Raw genomic sequence first — 6,000 nt, 5'->3', positions numbered from 1 at the left:
TAATTTGAATCTAGCTGTTATCATCCACATATACAGAATGGAAAGCGTATACACACACATTGAGACAGAACATATAAGAATGGAAAACAGAGTACACACATTGAAACAGAGCAATAAACAGAGCAATACTATGATTGTTGTGAATACATAGCTATCCACGTCGAAACGACTTTTCAAAATAAAACGCGTCCATGAGACCATAATTAGCAGCCTTGCCTAGGTTAGCTCTTGGCTCTGCCTAAACTCGTGTAGGCGTTCATCCAAGCGGTTGACATGCTCGCGATACATCTCGAGCGCGATCTCGAGCTCCAAGTTGGCTATTTCATCGGAGATCACCAGCTCGAGGATGCGACGGCCATGTTCCTCTACTGCGCCCAGGTGGACACCCAGGCCAATGAGGCGGTCGAGCCTACGGACCAGCGCGTTGGCATCCAGCGGGCCGCGGACAAGGCGAACGGCGACACCCATGCGAATGGCGCAGCAGGTGTCTGGTGCAAGTACGACGTGCCGGCCTCTGGTGCAAGTATGGCGCTGAGGGCCTCTACCCACTCCTGGCGAGTAATGGGGGTACTAATGGGACGTGTACCCAGCTGCAACGCCGTGTCGACAGTAGGCAAGCGTCGCTTGATCCGCTCTTGCTGTGCGGCGCGCCGCGCCTCTCGCTCTGCGGTGCTCCAACGGTCTCGCCGTGCGGCGAGCCGCAGCCTATCGGCGCGGACGCGCCTAGCTTGCTCTGCGGCGCGCCATGGATCATGTTGTGCGGCGAGATGCAGCTTGTTGGCGCTGACATGCCTATCTTGATCCATGGTGCTCAAGCGCCATGCGCGAAATGTCTGCTCAACCCTGGCGATGACGCGCATCACATCGTCGTCATCGCGTTGCCGGGGAGCACCTCGGCCTCGACGGGCTGTGGCGCCTGCTCGTTTTCCTCGTCGACGAGGTTGATGGCAGAGGCGGCGCTTTGGTGGGTTTGGCATGCTTGGAAAAGGTGGATGTGCTACAGGCTGCGCTTGTCGCCTCCATGCGTCGCGCGCCCCCTATGCGCAATATAGCAGGGTGGCGGGAAACAGGTGATGAAATGGCGGGAAATGGTGGCGTGTTCATAAAACGCCATCAATTAATGGAAATTTAGCATCGAGCTAGCACAAGAAGTAGATGATGATGAGATGAACATGGACCACACTAGGGAACCCGTCGGTGATGAATTCATCAATCCCAAACGGTTGAATACTAGCAAGCGTTTGCCCACAACACACACGGCCTATTCCATCACAAATAGGTCAGATGGATCAACTGTATGCCACGTATCGCACATTGTCAAAAAGTAATGCGGTAGACCTTCTTTAACATGTGTTAAAAAATAAAGAAAATAAAAAACAAGGACCTCGAGGTTAAATTATCTAAGGGAATGAGGCATTTCGGTCATCGACACAACTTCCCATCCAGTCACCCATCCGATGGCTGCTCCAGCCCGAGCACACTTAACTTGATAGTTTTCTTACATGAGCTACCGGTGGAACAACTAGTCCTTGCTAATAGGAATGCCTCTTCACATCCTTATGGCATACCCGGATGACCGCCCGTCCCACAATGGCCAATAGATGTTGTGTAGACAGAGCATATCACATATGTCTTATTAGAAGCAATCGTCTGCGTTATTATCGGTCTTTGCACACATTTCTGATTACAGACCTGTTTGCCGCGTATCACACACATCTTGTTATATTGAACCATTTCTGTTCTCTTGCCTAATCACAAATAGTTCATCCGAGTGAACCGTATGTTGTACACCGCACACACCTTGATCGGGCTGACCATTTCTTTTATGTTTCCTAATCACACGCGCCTTCATATGGCTGCCCATTTATTTTGTTCCTCCTTGTCACAAACAGTTAACTGAGTTGAGCCATATGCCCTGCATCGCACACACAACTGAAATCTGAACCGTGTTTGATGCATCCTCCATCGCAAATGTTTTGCACCTTTTTTGACGGTTTTCATACACCATCGTTTGTGATTATTGCATCACACGGAGTTTCTCAAAGTGTCTCTGATCGTAGTGTCGCATTAGCAGCATCCTGTAGTAGTGAAGGTTTGTTTACCTTGAATTTTTGACATGAGCAATTAGTAGCCCCCATGGGCCAGCTCATCACTATGTGATAGGTCGGGTCTTCAATAAGGGCGAGTTAAAAATGACTTTGCATTAGACCCCAAGTGCCATGGTGCATGCTGGTAGTGACATGGGACTTGCATATTTGATGTAATCTCAACTTGAATAATGTAGCCCCCAAGTGTCGGGTCGTAAGCCTGCAGCGACTCGGGACTACTCCTTCCATTGTAGAATAAATCATATCCATTGATAAAATAATAGCCATTGCACTGAAGCGACTTTGAAAATCTCAATCATAATATTGGTTATTGATAACAATAATAAAAATCTAGCCATGTTGGCTATTCAAGATTTGAATAATATAATTTGGTATGAAAACCTCAATCATTCAATATTATCATGACAATCCAGCCAAGTTTGGCTATTAAAGATTTGAATACCTTATCGGTTGACAAGTAAATCCAGAGTTTAAATACTTAGTGGCTCTTGGACGATGGCGACTTAATGCGCATCCATTATAATCTAGGATTTTTGTAACCCGGCGACTTATAGCCTTTGTGAAAATCAATAATTGATAACCCTTTTGAAACACCAATTTCAATTTTTGATGATGGGCTTGAACTTAATCATTTATGTAAGTCATAGCTCTGCAAATCCTGCACAGAGCTTAAACAACATATGCCCTGGCGACTTAACGTCAAAAGTCAGGGCGGGTAACAACCCAAAAATAATATAGTCTTATATAATTATGTAAAAGACTAGTAATAAGGCCATTCAAGCCTAAACATACTGGTGAGTTAAAGTCAAAAGGCAGGGCGGTTTACCAAACCCAAAATATTCATACCATTAGTGAAAGACATACCTGTAGATTAGTACCATGGTGATGCCTTGATAATTATAATCTGGGGCCAGTATCAACCCGGAGTCATGAAATATCAACATTTTGATTTCTCAAGGCAAAATATCCTGGCGTCTTAAAGTCTGCTATCAGGGCAGGTCATCAAACCCAAATATACTCAATGACGAGTCATATAATCAAGGCTATATGGCCTGTGACATCAGTGCACGCTGCAGGCTTATCATATCAGCGCAATAAGGGTGATAACCCAAAAGATTGAGCGTACAAAGCTTTGTGCAATTTGACATATACCGCCGTCTTAATACGCCGTATGCAGCAAGGGGTAATATCCCAAAACTTAGAGCATAGCGCTTCCAAGTATATAAATTATCATACACTGGCAACTTATAATCCAAATCTAGGCCGGGTTAATAAACACCGGGTAGTTTCATGTAGGAACCATAAGGCATCATAGCCCTCATCGTTTTTTAACCATGTATTAATATGTCACAGGAGATGAACCTCAAAAAATGTTCCGATCAAATAACAAAAAAAATCAAGGCTTTCATAGGCGGCCAGGCCTAAAAATCAAGTGCTTTCAAGGGCCGCACAGCCACTGAGTTAAACCTTCATACAAACCTTATAAGTCAGACCTCACATAACCAATCGTCGTTTTAACTTTGACAAGTTCAGGGTCTGTATAAGATTGACTTGTCAAAAGTATGGAAGGTCGTTCCTAGATTACCTGGGTAGAGTGTTAGACTTAAAAAGGCAGGATAACCCGGGTTTTTAGGTAAATACACCTGGCTTCCAAGCCTCGCTTTTAAGCCTATTACAAGGGTCATAAAAACTCTTATCCGTTGAACAAAGAGCCCCGAAGTAAAATTTTATTTCAGGCATATAAGCCGGATCAACAAGGGTAGTCATAGCTATGCTTGATGAGCAGGAAACCCCCAAGTGATATATTTCTGAGTTGTGCTCGCCAGGTTCCTATGTTTGAGTTGTGATGTGCAACAAACTCTCTTTGGGCCCTATAACTCGGGCATCAAGCCTCCAAGTGATTTGTAATAAGGCGTGTAAGCCGGAGTAAGAGGGTAAGCACATCTATGCTCATTGAGCAGGAAGCCCCCAAGTGTCCAATAAAATAAGCCAATAAGGCAGGATACCCATGTTTGGACCGCGCATCATGGCAGCAATCTCTCTTTGGAAACCATTAATTTTTCTGAGAACTCAAACTTGCGAGAGATGGATTGTTTTTGAACCGGATGTTAAACGGGATACTGAGAGCTTCAGAGCTTTATGGGAGAGACATGTCTCTTGAGCCGGATTTTAAACCGGAATCTTCATTTTGAGCCGGAAATTTTCTGACGGCCTTTCAATTTTCACCAATAGGGCAGTAGCCTCCAGGGCCGGGTTACTTTCCCTCCAATTGACCCGGGATTCTTGAACTGGCAAAATTTCCAAAATTTGTTGAGTTCTCTCTGTAGCGCTCGAGTCTTAAGCTGACTCGAAGAGGCGGCTTGAGAGTCTTCATAGTTGACTGTGCCATAAACGTATGTCCTTGTTGTTGACAATGCCATGTGAATCCACGGAAACTTGAGGTCGACTGTGGCATTATAAACCGGTGAGGACGGGTGAGTCAGCAGCGGCGTTGTAAGCCGGTGCGGACGAGAGAGTTGCCCGCAACATTGAAAATGGCTCGGCCGCAGGCGCGGACGACGAGTCAGTCACGTGTGTTCATGTAGTGGGGGCGGTGACTTGCACACATATCCGTCGAGAAGTACGTCACGGACAAGCGCTAGTGCAAAGATAATGTTGGCGTACGCCCCTCTATGATACCTCTGTAATGAATAATGGTCCGGCGAAAAAATACCATGGAGCCGAGTAATTGTTCTCAAACAATTTAACATATACTGAAAATAGATTGAACGAATGGCACCTGATACTTTTTTTGGAGGAACACAGACACTCGTGCCAAGATAATGCTGAATAGTACATGCATGTTGAGCTCCGCTGATGTGATGTAGCACAAACTCCCACGTGACCCTGTTTTATCTAGTACTGTTGTAACTTGAATTGTTTTTCTTGCCCCGAATAGTAGCTGCTCGTCATAGGAAACGCTTGAACGGTGGCTCAACAATGAAATGAGGCAGAGAGGCCTTGGAATTTTTCCACTAGGGGATAATACTTCATCTAGTCTGGTTGACCAACTTTGCCTTCACATACCAACGAAAAAGCCCATTCGGTTTTACCTGCTGTTAAACGAGCCTAGCAGATGAAATTCCTCTGAATTTGTGCATGTACATAGCCACACGCAGCTGGACGAACCTAGCAGAGGATCGCGAGTGTGCATTTTGCAAATGAGTTGAACGGACCATAGACTTGTATCCTTGGCACATGTCCATCAGTCATTAGGTAGCTCGGCCCATTGGTATGGCACAGAGATGGGTGGCTTTGACTGAGGGTTGGCATACAGTATCTGCAATACTTTCTGTCAGAGTCAGACCTGCCGTATCAATAAACGATAAAGTTCATGTGGCCATGGCCCTTCCAAAATTTTGGATGTGTCCGGCTGAATGATGGAGGAGTACAGACGTTGAACTAGCACTCATGTCACTTCCTAGTTTTTGTGAATGTTTTAACTAGAAAAACGCCATGTTGCTTGCAGCTCCTACACCGTGACCAGTATATGGTCAATCTGAAATACAGGCCAGTGTTTTCCATGTCCAGAACCTGATGAAACTGAACCATTGCAATTGAAATTAAGCATGTCTTGTTCTTTTCCCAAGCCATGTATGATGTATGTGCGGCCAATGGATTGGAATGCAGAAGCGACGCGAGGTCGGGCTCGTAGGTGGCTTGGAGCGCTGGCCATCCGGAGCGAAAAACGAGCGAAGGTGGCCCTGCGGGGCCGCAATGGCGGGGGCGGCTTGAGGGCGGACTCTGCTCGGAAACGAGAGGAGGCCGTGGCGGCTTCAGAGGACAAGGCCGACTCAGATGCGATGCCGGCGGATCAAGGTAGAAGTGATGGCGACTCATTGAATTAGTAAGG

At 46.1% G+C, this 6,000-nt stretch overlaps 1 pseudogene; it reads left to right on the top strand.

Moving 5' to 3' along the window:
- Positions 1-5,761: 5,761 nt before the first annotated feature.
- Positions 5,762-6,000, top strand: part of LOC123191719 (uncharacterized) — a 92,054-nt pseudogene continuing 91,815 nt past the window's right edge.

This window comes from Triticum aestivum, chromosome 2A, assembly GCF_018294505.1.
Source record: "Triticum aestivum cultivar Chinese Spring chromosome 2A, IWGSC CS RefSeq v2.1, whole genome shotgun sequence".
In the NCBI taxonomy this organism is placed as follows: Eukaryota; Viridiplantae; Streptophyta; class Magnoliopsida; order Poales; family Poaceae; genus Triticum; species Triticum aestivum.
The sequence above is the reverse complement of the archived record's forward strand: the minus strand, read 5'-3'. Positions and strand labels throughout refer to the sequence as shown.